The sequence below is a fragment of the Poecilia latipinna genome, unplaced genomic scaffold (genome assembly GCF_001443285.1).
Source record: "Poecilia latipinna isolate Pla-1442-1.1 unplaced genomic scaffold, P_latipinna-1.0 Scaffold436, whole genome shotgun sequence".
In the NCBI taxonomy this organism is placed as follows: domain Eukaryota; kingdom Metazoa; phylum Chordata; class Actinopteri; order Cyprinodontiformes; family Poeciliidae; genus Poecilia; species Poecilia latipinna.
In genome coordinates, this window is record NW_015113052.1 from 86234 (window position 1) to 98919 (window position 12686).

Genomic DNA, 12686 nt, shown 5'->3' on the forward strand with positions numbered 1-12686 from the left:
TTGTTTCTACATCGTCATCAGTGTTTGGTTATTCTAATCCCATTCTTTTGCTAGACACTGTAGTGCAACACCCATGTCAACACTGTGGCACACACACATACGAGGCACTGAAACCGTCTCTTAGAAAGCACACAGTCATAAACCTCCGGCGCTGCGTGTGATTGTGTCTTCTCCGTGAAGACCTGCGTGTCTCGGAGGCTGTTTGGGACTTCATGTGAGAGATATTCAGGGAGACAAACTGCAGTTGCTAAATTGGGTGGTTATGTAATCATCTGTTTCTGCCTCTCATTGCCATTGCCTCAGCAAATTCATCCTCATCACATCAACGTAGTAGTCATAACGTTTCTTCTACTTCTACATTTCTTTCTGCGACATATCCTTTTGTTTTGGTGATGTCCTAACAGGAAATGGCTGTGTCTTTTTAATTTCTTAAGTTTACAGGTGCCTGTGATGTCCTCAACAAGAGAGGCACAAATTTGAGTTTGCAGGAGAATGCAGGACATCGTCTCATCTCAAAATCCATCATTCTCCACCACAAAGAGAGTTTACAAAACAAAATAACAACACAGTTTTGATGTAGATCTTTCAACCTTCATATTATTTGTCTCTCTCTCTCGTTCTCTCTCTCTCTCTCTCTCTCTCTCTCTCTCTCTCTCTTTCCATCTCTCTGGTGTTGGGTGGTGAAGGCTCTCAGTTGCTACCGAGAGCCTTCTGCCCGCGGTAGCAACTTCCACAACGAAGAGTATTGCTGTCAGCACAACCTGGTACCATTGTTTTGGGAAACTACAAAAAAACCCTAAACCATGCAAGAGGCCCACCTTAAGAATTTGGTTGACTAATGCGAAGCGTATTTGATTTTTTTTTCTTCAAACATAGATTTGGAAACAACTACTTTTGAATGTTTCTTAAGTCTTAACATATTTTTTAGGAAAGACACTTCTAGAGCTGTATCTAAGCGGTTTATTTATTTATCATACTGCTTATTCATTGTCCCTAAATGTAGACAGTAAGGTACTGGTACCTCTCAGATGAGGTTTTTTTTTTTTTTTTACTCATTTGTTTCTTTTGATTGTTCATGTTTCGTTAACCTTTTAAAGTTTTGAAGTAACCGGTCAGAGGCTTGGAACCACCTCTTATTTAAGTGAGAATCGTTTGAAGGTGCTTGCTTGAGCAAGGCCCGAGATCCAAATGTTGCTCAGTTAAATCTCCGAGTTCTGCCAGCTTTGGGAAATGTTGTCTTTTTGTGTTTGTTGATCGGAAAAAGATTGCAACTTTGACTCTGCGGTTATCCCCTTGCTGGCCATGCCTGATCAAACTGTCACTAATCAATTGGAGAGTTCCTAGTAGGTCTCCAGAGCGAGCCCTTTTCCAGAACGAAAGGCGAAACGCACGACGTCAACCGAGACATATCCCGACGCGACCTCGTTCTTCGCCGTCTTCAAAATCCCTGCCTCTTGTCTGTGGCACCTGTTGAGCAGTGACAGGCCCGTCTGGCTACAGCGTATCGCCGAGCCATCTGCTGACGCCTGCTTTCAGCACCACGGACAGCACGTCGTCACAACTGAGCAAAACAAAGAACGGAGAGGAAATACAGGAACAGGAGACAGTACCTTATGGCAAATTAAAAAAAAAAAACAGAGATAGGTGAAGGGAAAGGGTAGGAGGGGGCAGTAGAGAGAAAGAGAGAGATTTGTCCATGTCATTAGGGATTAGCCTAGTTTGACTGCTTGAGGCTGTCAGTGTCTGAGTGCTCTTGTCCTCAAATAAACACACGCAGGCATCCAGATGCACAGTATGGTTCCTTCTTACAGATAGATAGATAGATAGATAGATTTTATCTCCTACTTTCCACATTCCCCCACTGCACGCACCCCAATATGCTCACTTGCAACCAAAAATGTTTTTAATTATTTATGTCAGCATTTTTTTTTTCTTTTCTTTTAAGTTGGGCATCTCGCTGTACAAGCAGTACAGTTGCCTGCCTGCCTGCTGCAGCTACAGTCCGCTGGGAGAAGCGACACCCACCCTCAACTCTTTCCTCCTTTCTCTTCCGCAAAGAAACATCACTTTTGGGTGGGGTGTAGTGTAATAACGGGAAGGGACAATTCCCCGACAATTCCCTGCCGCTAAACAGCGCAGGCTCGCACTGTTTCCGTCGAGTTTATGCGCCACCCCCCTTATGAAGAGAAAGAAAGAAAGAAAGAAAAAAAAGGAAAACTGCACAAAGGAAGATGGGAAAACAGCCGTGTAGGGAGACGACGAGGGGAGATGGTGGTAGAGGTAGCAGCTAAGTTTAGGAAAAGCGTCGTCGCTGGGTGAGGGTGTGCGGGAGAGAAGTGGAGGTAAAACACTCACTGTGCCGCGGCCGGATTAAAGGATGCCCATGTCGGATGCTGCAGTCGGTCGCCAACATCAGCAGCAGGAGCAGCAGCAGCATCTCCGGGCTGCTTGCGCGGCGCATCAGCGGGAGGCAGTGCAGGATGGGGGGGGGGGGGGGTAGAGAGGAGGAGGGAAGGAGCGAGGGATGTGGGGAGGGTGAGGCCGATGATGTAAAACGGTTTAAATCATTCAGGACGCCGCGCGAAGGCAGACGCGGCGCAACACGCATCCGGTTTGTTTTCCTGTCCGGACAGGATGTCGTAGTTTCGGCCCCACCCCTCCCTCTTCCCCATCCCGTGATTTTACGAAGATCCGGCAATGACACAAAGTAACGTCGTCATAATTTGGACCAGGATTAAAAACAACGCTTTTTTTTTTTTTTTTTTTGCTAACCTAGTAAAGCTTAAGTTAGTTTTTACACCAACAAAGTTATGACTTTAATTCAGCATAATACAGTAAGTTTTCAATATTATTTATTATTTAAAAAACAGGTTAAAGACAAAAACGTTTAAAAATGACACGACTAAAGTTGAAAGACCAACCAACTGGATTATTAAATTACTAAATATTTGGGTTAAAGAGTCATTTTTCAGGTTTCATTATGAGAACATGTGTCAGAATAAAGACACTATAATGTCAGCAAAGGCAGGTATTTTTTCCTCACACTTTATAAATATAGTATATTGCATGTCTGTTTTGGCTTTATGGCCAATTCAATAAGCTACAAATGATTCCTTTCACTTCCCAATCATACATTGCGTTGTGCTGCTGGTCTGACAGATATCATTGCGATAAAATAAATTAGAGTTTCAAGTTGTAACATGACAGAACGTAGTGAGGTTTTACTTAAAGTGTAAACCGAAATTTCCAAGAATCTGAGCTGTTTGCTCCCACTGAGGCGGTGCTGTTCTGCGAACATGTCACTTGGTTTGCACTTGTAGGGAAGAAATCAATAAATTGTAAAACCGTCACAAATGACTTTCCTTTAAATCACCCTGCCCCAGCAAGGGAGGTGGAACCGGTCAGTCGGACAAGTTATCAGGCATTTTCTGGTCATTTTCCACAGAAGAAGTGGCTTAAGGACATCTTAAAGTGCATCACTGGTGTTTAATACACCATGGTTAAAGACCTTCACTGTTTGTCTCCAACGGCAGAGAGAGAGAGAGAGATGCAAAAGCCAACTGCTAAATTATTTATCCTGTGCTGGTGAATGATCAAATATTCAGCAGTTGACTAGGTTTTCTCCTTTTTTTATTGCCACAGAAAGCCCATTTATGTCAGCTGCAACGGGAGCATTCATGGATCCAGAGAGAAAAGGTAGAGAAAAAAAAATATCTATAAAGATTTACTTTGATCCATTATGTCTGGTGGCAAGATTTACACTCAAAGACAGTTTAAGCAAAATACCACAACCACAAACTCTGCTCAATATTCATAATTTATGCTCAGAACCCAAATGAAAGTATGGAAGCCTATTTCTGCCATTGTCATACAAAAAATAAAAGGACCTTAAATGCACAAAAATGACTATGCCTCCAAACCATTTAGGAATGCGATAATGTGAGGATGTCGAAGAGCCAAAAAAAAAAAAAAAAGACGAAAGTGCAGGAGATTGAAGTTGAAGTGTTAAATGATTGGATGTTTGTATTTATGTATTCTGTTACACAAGTCACTTTCCATAGCTTTAAAGAACCTATACTTAGTTCAATTCGGAAGCTGGATACAGGATATGCACACCCCTATTTCAAGGGGTGTGCATATCCTGAGGAAAAACATCTGTCGGGAACATTAAGTGAAGTTTCACTTGGTGAAGTTTCACTTGGTAAAATCTGACTCTTTTAATGCAAAGTTGACATTTTAATGGACTTTTAATGCACATTTTAATAGAATTTTGCATGGAAAGGATCATTATTGTCTGAATAATGCAACATTTACACTTTTAATTGACTTTTAATTGCAAAGTTGCAACTTTTAGAGCAACTTTGCATTAATAGTGTCATTATTTACCAGATGACACTTCATGACAACAATTGTAAACATTCATGAAGACTCCTTCATGTTCCTAACAGGTGCTGTGACATGTTTATGACAGTGTCATGTCAGTCTGTTGCACAGCCCTTCAAATAAAGTGTTACCAAAACATTTGATCAAACTGATTAAGGTATTGCCTAAGCTTCGCTTAAATGCTTAAGAATGAGGTGAGTTACATTTTGACTAATCTTTTGTGCGTGTTGAGGTCATGAACACCGTTGTGGTTGCTGCTTCCATTTTTTTTTTTTTCCACCTCAGCTCCCACTGCTTTCTCTTTCACTGCTAAATGTCAGCTACCCTGTGGTCCGGCTGCGATGTGAGTCTGGGGCTTTCTGGGAGAGCACGTGTCTGCGTATTAGAGAGGGAGGCATGAGTCACCAACACGGCGCCCCAAGCAGCGAGACAGATGTGTGAGCAAAGTGTCACTACCCATAATTCAGAGAAATTTGATGAGGTCATTTGACTGCAGGGCCGGAGTGAACCCTCATTTCTGTCAGATTTGGTGCAAATAAATAGCATCTTGATGAATGTGTGTTACATGTCATCATGGGAATGTCTCCTACATTAACTGATGCATATATATATATATATATATATATATATATATATTTTTATTTTTTTTTTTTTAAGGGTTGATTGATGGCTTCGACTATCTTAAATGACATCCAAAAATAAGAATCTGATCTGTAAGTTTGAGTTTGTTGAAATATTTTTTTTGTTGTTGTTTTTTTTACATGCAACTGTGGTTAAAAGTATGTATGCATAAGCTCACCGATATTTGACCACCCATCAGACATTTGCAGAGAAGTTGCACACCTTTTGCAGCTGAATAAGCTTTTCTGCACAGTTCTGGCCTCATGTCTAATCACTCTTAATTCAAGAAATGGAGGAATTTATTTAAATCAATTGATTTCTTGTCATGATCCTGTCTTTTAAGAATACTTCACAGATTTTCAATTCAACTGCAGTTTAGATTTCGGGACAGTTTTGTCCATGTTTTTATAATCCGATAGACCCCCTTAACCCCCAAATTGGTGCTTCTGCACCCAATTCTTGTCTTAAATTCCTTGAAATGTGTTATTTAGGCAATTATATAACAGTTCAAATCCATTTCTTAAGGGTGAAACAATAGATATATATTGACGGTATGTATAGGAATCTTTTGAACAGAAAAGAGTAAAAAAAAAAAGAAATTCTATTACATTTTCCTTCTTTGAATGTGAATGTATTAGATTGAAAGACTCTCATGTTTCTTCCTAATAACAAAACTGCCTGCTCATATTTCATCCTAATAAATCCTCCACGCTCACACTCTATGAAAACTTTATATTCAGCTCAGTCTTCTCTCCTCCATCTGCGTCGGTCTGCTTTGGTTTGCCTTAACAGACATGTATTATTCACTGAAACCTCCAGAAGTGCTCTTCCTACACTCGCCGAGTGAAGCCAGGAGGACAGAAGCCTTTGAACAAAGGAGCCAAAGCAAAAAAAAAAAAAAAAAAAAACAAAAGATCGCAGACAGACACCAAGTGAAAAGTGAATGTTGGAGAAATGGGTAAGGTGTCGAGACAAGAACGATAAGAGAGAGTGACAGCGTCAAAAGTCGCAGAACTAACAGCACAAACAGAGCGAGATGTAAAACGGATGATAAAATAAAGGAAGAAAGGAAGGAAACACGGAGCGTGACTGTCTGATGTACTTTTGAACCGCTTCGATGAGAGGCTGCACAAGAACACAGCAGTTCTCTCTTACTTGAACTTTTTTTTTTTATCTCTTTCCATCTGTACACTACAGAAAGAGATTTTTTTTTTTTTTTGTTTGCTTGTTTCATCAAAACAGGACTCAGGAGTTGGGATGTTGTGGTCCTGTAGTGGTTGCCGTCTTCTTATCTGCTGTTTCCTGATTCCCCACGAGCATCTATCTGGAACGTCCCTGACCTTCAGGCCACGTATACAACTGCAAATTGTGAACGCAAACACGTTAGCGATAGCATGTTAGCCTTGTTACTAGTAAACAAGTTGATACCAATGCTGTTCCTTCTTGGATTTATTTTAAAATTAAGTTTTCCAAACCGTCACTGGTTTGCTTGGCTACTCTACTGCAGTCAACACGCAAACATGCTGAACTCTACTCTTGTTAAGTCTGTGCAAATTGAATTTTACAGGGCCGTGGTCAACAAAAGCAAAAAATAAATAAAATAAAAGCCTAGAGGCTCACATGAAGAGGTGCCATTAAACGCTGCGGTTTGTCAGGTCTTTTTTTGTTTTTTTTTTAGGCATGGTGACCTCAAACCCATGATCCTCTTCGGTCTTTGAGGTTGTTTTTCACCCACCCACAGGTGTTCACTCCACGCATCGGGCATTTGCTGCTATTGGAGCAAAATGTCAAGCAAAAACACGTAAACACATGAAATAGGACAAATAAACAACTTCATCTGTCAGCAGTGCAGACCGTGCTCTTGGGCAGGTTTTAGAACTATTCCTCTGCTGATGAGCTCTTCACATTTTCAATAAGGACGGATTCTGTCTTTTAAGGGGAATCATTATTCAGCTATGTGTGCGCGCGCAGGTGTGTGTGTGTGTGTGACAGGTGTGTGTCTGTGTGCTGGTGTCCATTCTAATTGCCCTCGGCATTCGAGAAAGGTTGATGATCAGTGATACAATGACATATACGGGGCACATTGAGGGGGGTAGCCATGGTAACCGTGTGTGAGGGGGGTTGGAAATGAATGCATTCATGAGTGTGCACAGTTTGTCAACAAACAACCTACTCATGTTTTATGTAACACATGCATTTTTCACTAGTATAAATATATTCCAAAGTCATATTCACATCACTTTAAAAATCTGAAGTTTCAGCACATAACAGGAATTTTTATGTTTTCGATATCTAGACTGAGTTATCGAAGCTTTACTTTATAATGTAGAGACATATAATGAGCTCCTTTGGTGAAAATAGCCTTATACATTTGTGTTTTAGTTAATTTACATCTTATTATAAAATAGTTTTCATATAAAATTGAATAGTTTAATTTTTAAATAAATTGTTTAGGAAATTTAGTTTTCAATTTAACTAAAATGTAGATTTTTTTAAAAAAAAATTTTAAAAAAGTATTTTCTAAAATGTTATTATTTTCTTTTTAAGCAGAAAGAGCAGAATTGGAAACAAAAATAATTAAGATTGATCAGCTTGTTCCAACAGTGTTCGTTTTTCTTCTTTTTTTTTTCTACGCTTTCAAAGTGGCAAATGACAAAACCTTATGACTTCCTGTAGCTGCAGTCAGCAACATGGAGCTCGCTGCGCCTCACGCAGGAACATTTCAATATAATGGATGGCTCAATTGGATTTCAGCTTATTAGTGTCCGTGGGTGTGGCTGTGTCTCATTCATCTGGGGCATTATTTCTCCATGTACTGTCCTCTGTTTAATCTCACTTGGACAAGACTAATGGTCAATGTTCCCGACAAGCTTCCTATTGATTTGATGCTGACACGGTGCGCGCAGGCAGCTGCGTGACGTACGGCCAGCAGGAGAGAAAAATTAGGTGTGAGTGACACAACCATGATTTTTGAATTAAAGGCACTGGGATTGGGTTTGTGTCACAATTGCTGAGATACAGCAGAAATCTTCATGTTGTGTATCCCTTTGTGTACATCTTGGTTACCCACTAACTTTTAAAAACTGATGCTCACTGCGGTTAGCGTGGTTTATTGAAGAGGCAACATTATTTTTCGTAAGTGGGGGTCATTAGACTAGATAGATTTGACTGGAATAGAGCGATTTTGTGTAGAGCTCATCTCAAATATTCAAAAGAAAATGCAACTTGGGAAGGTGAAATACCAACACTTGACACACTACTGGCTGGCATGTGCAAGGCAGCCAATCAAGGGATGCAGCTCTGATTGGCTGCATCCCTAAGAGCGGAGATGAGGAAGACTATAAACTAAGGTGCTCATTTATAGTATTGTATAGTCTTTACTCAACATTGCATGATATTCTTTGGAAATTTGTTGTTAATTTTAGTGCTTGGGGTCATCACTGTTGTTCAAATAGAATACATAAATAAAATGAATAAATAGCTTGTCACATATATTTCCATTTGTTGTCCACCGGTGGACTTGTTAAAGCACTTTTTCTTGTCTTTTTTTTTTAAATATTAATTTCAAATTTAATATTTTTTCATGCCTGGAGACGATTAAAACACTCAAAATGCAACCATGATGTTTCAAAACACTTACCTTAGTTTGTTTTCTATATTTTCCATTTCGACCTTTTAATAGTTTTTGCTCGTTTTCATCTGTCTCTAAGTATCTTCACCCTCTCAGATTACGTATCACCATGGAGACGTAAGCAAAAGAGAGGAGCCGTTATATTTTATTAAAATGTGAATAAAATATTGCTGGTGCCATTCCATCATTCACTCTTATAACAAGTCTGGAATCTCCCTTCCTGTTGTTCACGTCTTTTAATTTTTAATTTTTTTTTTTTCTTGACGTCTCCGTCTCATCCCACTTTCTGCACAGTTTCCATTGCCACGTTGCCATGTTGGACTTAATCCTCCAGTCTCCTTCTGTTGTACCCTCTTCTGTCTCATCATCTTGTTTTCAGATCGCTGAGATAAATATAGACGCCGCTCGCCCCTTTAATGAAATCCACCGAAGGCAAACGTGACTCGATCAGTGTTTAACCTGAGCGATAAGGAAGGGCTCGGCTCCATTCATCATGTGTGCACACAAACACACGTAAACAAGATCTTAGCGCTGATGAACTTCTTTGATTTGCAATAAAACATGGATGTTTCTCGGATCGCTCTGGTCGTTTTAAACCCATGACCTTTACTGTTTTCTATGTTTTGAAGTTGTTTTAATGTTGAACTTACTGGTTTATCTGTTTGTTGTTTAGGAAATAATGGAACAGAAATTTTAATTTTATTTTTAAAAAAGCCATTTTATTTAATATGCATCTTTTAAGAGTGAGACCATCTAGTGAATAGCTCCATAAATTGTAGTAATTTGCTGTAAAGTGCATTAAATGCTTAAGCAGAGACAAGTAGTCAACAGTGCACCTTGTAGGACTTTTTATGCTCCAGTTTCATAATACTCTGTTTAATCCTATTCCCAGCAGCATGAGTAATATGTTCTAAAGAAGTTTAGCTTTTTCATACTGCACTGGTGCAGCACAACTTCCCAGAAACCTGGGACATTTTTGACAAAAAAGAATGTCAAAGTCCAGGATTCTATCTCAGATCTTCCTTGTTAGACATCAGTCAATTTATTTCTGCTTAATTTTCTCCGTTTCCTCTCTTTACCTTTTGGAGTTGCAGTAGTACGCCGCCTTATCCACGCAGGAGTCCATGCCGATTTCATATCCTGCACGAACTCCTGCTGTCGTGTACACATGTGCCTCATTTCCTCTGAGTAACCTGATCACCATGGACGTTGTTTAGAAGCAAAACGTTAATTATCTAAAAAAAAACAACAAAAAAAAACAGTTACTGTAATTATTTATTTTCATGCATCCTTTCTGAGCAAGATTCACACAGTAGCCAAACATTTCTCCTACATGTTAAGAGTAGCAGCAACTTTGTTTTTGTTGTTGTTCATATTTGAGTTAAACAACAACAGATTATATCTGCACAGGTGTAACATTTACTTTAGCTAGTTTTAACCAGCTCAGTGGAAATCTGGGTCAAACCACACTTTAACACAACCACATGAATTACTAATACGAAGCATTTTAGTGACACGGTGGTTAAAAAGAGTGAAGTGTTAATGCCTCCAAAGTTTTATTTTTTTTTTAAATCACAGTTTTGGTCACATGTGGCCAGTCGTGATTTAAAGACACACCGCACTCGCCATGCAGTGCATTTAATTTCCTGGACTGACTGTCGGTTTGTTAGGTTGCTATCGAGGTTTCTGACCCGACGATAAATATCTCTGCACTGCAACAGCAAACCGAGTCAGAATGAGAATGGTGCTGCTGTATGTTATTTTGCTTATTTGCATTGAGACACGCATTGAAGAGAGAACAGAAAAACTAAACCTCCATTACAAAACACAGAAGGCAGACGTTCTTTAGTCGACGACACGTATTACAATGTCAATATAGCGAGGGATCTTTGTTAAATGCTCAGATTTATGCTCAACCAAAAGCAAACACACACACACACACAAAGAGATTGGGTCATTGAACATCTGCCTCCCAGACCCATTTCTATGCGCGAACGGATAAACAGTCCTGTCAGGATCTCTTTACGACCCCTGAAACCAAACCAAGAGTCTTACTTCTGTCTTATTTTCAGCAGCTCTTGTAAACCGTCTTTGTTGCTTTTGTTTTGTTTTGTTTTTTTCTTCCCCTCTGCTTGTAGATGATCCTCTGGTTTATATAGCTACATTTTGTTGCCGTGATTAATCTATATTTACTTTTGCTCATGCAAACCAGAACATCTTATGGCGTTCTCCGTCCAGACGCACGCAGTCGTGGTAGCCAAAGTTTCCTGATGGTTAAAAAACAAAATAGAAAAAATCACTTTTAGGCACATCAACAGACGTGTTGCTCTTCTGGTAGGTGTTCCAGTGTTTTTGAATGTGACCCACATCTCCAGTTGGTCATCTTTACCCCGAGGGGGGTCACGACTGACCCAGTGTTGTTTAGGGAGCAGGAGGAAGGAATTAGAACTGCAGCCCTGCGAGGGTCAGAGGTCAAACTGGGAGCAGCCAAACTCCTAAACTGGATGTTAGGATCACCATCAGTAATTGCTTTGTCCCTCCTGAACCCAACTGCTTTTAGTATTATGTTTCAGAGCTTTTCTACTGGTTTTGCTTCCACTAATTCATGAAAACTCAATATTTTTAATGATCTAAATAATCGAGCTGTTTGTCTGGGTAAGCAGCGAGGCTCCAGTAGCGCCATCACTGGTTATAATGACAACTATGAACTTTAGTATCGCTGATATTAAGAGGATGAAATTTAGCAAACAGCACAATTTAAAAAAAAACAAAAAACATCTCTAGTTTACGACATAAATACAGGAAAATTCTGGCAACCACAGCTACCAGTATTTTACTGTAAATTAGACTTTTGTTTGTTTTTTACAGTACATTATTAAACTAGAATACTGTGATTTGAACCTAAGCATCAGCTCTGGGTTTAAATTAGAGTATTTGTAAATGGTTGTATGACCATCCTTCACCGAACTCAATTTAATAATCAAATATCCACAAGTCAAAGTGTTTAAGTTCGGGAAAAGTCCAGTCATTGGCGTTAAAATCCAAACTGAGTCGAAGGTTTTTTGTGATTCCAAGAGGCCAAGTCTAAAGTCATCAAACTCTTGAATTAAGTCCCAAGTTATGAGACTCAAATCGACACCACCACAAAATAAAAATGTAAAAATTTTAATCCTGATGAATTACGCTGTAATTATGCACATCTTTAACGCTTTTGGTTTTGGAGTTTATACGTGGCACTAACTTTAATAAAATGTTGGACGAGGACTTGGTATCAGTGAATTTGTTTTTTTTTCCCCCCAAATTATGCTTTCCCAGATGAATGATGCCTACTGTGGAGGCTTAGGAACAATCACATATGTTTAATTAAATAAAGAAATGTAATTAAACTTATTTTCCACTTGAGTCATGTTGAGTCTAGAGCCACTGTAGCTCAGGTCTCCAACATGAAATCAGTTTCTCTAATCTAATAAGTCAATGAATTCACCCACTTCATTTGATTATACAGAAAATCGTTAACATCCTGGAACATGGGGTCAATTGAGAAGTGAGTGTGCCGGAAATCTATCTTTTTTTTTTTGGTCTCACTGCCGGTGCAGGCACTCAGTGTGTGTGTGTGTGTGTGTGTGTGCGCGCGCGCGCGTGTTTGCTGTATAGCTTAAAAAAGCAGAGAGCGAGTCGTAGACCAGGGGAACTTTGATCAAATCAGTCTTGAAATGGGGGTCTGTCTAAACCAAAAGCAGATGAGAGGGATCGGCTTACATTGGCTGAGACTCGACTTGCAGCTCAGACTGTGTTTTCACATGTGTATCTCCATAAAGCCTCTGCATGCAAGTTTTTGTCGTTTGAAAATGCTGCATCTATAGATTTTCTATCTCTTTAAAAAACAAAAAAACTCACCCAAAAGGAGTCCTTGTGTGGTTAATGCACTAATTACCGCAACGTGCACGCCTGTGGTAATTAGAGTTTTCAGGAGTGTGTTGCTTGTATTTGGGGGGGGGGGGGGGGGAGAAAAAAGGTTTGTTTTATTTTTTTTCCTTTTAAAAATGCTGGG

At 39.6% G+C, this 12686-nt stretch overlaps 1 protein-coding gene and 2 long non-coding RNA genes across 4 annotated transcripts in view; 1 reads left to right on the forward strand and 2 right to left on the reverse strand.

The window, feature by feature from the left end:
- slc7a14a (solute carrier family 7 member 14a) overlaps nucleotides 1-2622 on the reverse strand; it is a 35615-nt gene extending 32993 nt beyond the window's left edge. Inside the window, exons 1-2 of one of the 2 annotated variants that reach the window (XM_015038260.1) lie at nucleotides 2356-2622; nucleotides 2026-2176 (exon numbers count right to left, since the gene is read on the reverse strand). The gene's annotated coding sequence lies outside the window, so the exon portion shown is untranslated. The remainder of the gene's footprint in view (nucleotides 1-2025; nucleotides 2177-2355) is intronic. The other variant, XM_015038259.1, reaches the window with a different exon arrangement.
- Nucleotides 1-6436, forward strand: part of LOC106951027 (uncharacterized) — a 19080-nt gene extending 12644 nt beyond the window's left edge. The window contains exons 2-3 of the long non-coding RNA XR_001425736.1: nucleotides 3643-3696; nucleotides 6247-6436. This is a non-coding gene — a long non-coding RNA (uncharacterized LOC106951027). The remainder of the gene's footprint in view (nucleotides 1-3642; nucleotides 3697-6246) is intronic.
- Nucleotides 6437-10039: 3603 nt separating this feature from the next.
- The window catches only part of LOC106951024 (uncharacterized), an 8739-nt gene continuing 6092 nt past the window's right edge, over nucleotides 10040-12686 (reverse strand). Inside the window, exons 2-3 of the long non-coding RNA XR_001425735.1 lie at nucleotides 11003-11112; nucleotides 10040-10902 (exon numbers count right to left, since the gene is read on the reverse strand). This is a non-coding gene — a long non-coding RNA (uncharacterized LOC106951024). The remainder of the gene's footprint in view (nucleotides 10903-11002; nucleotides 11113-12686) is intronic.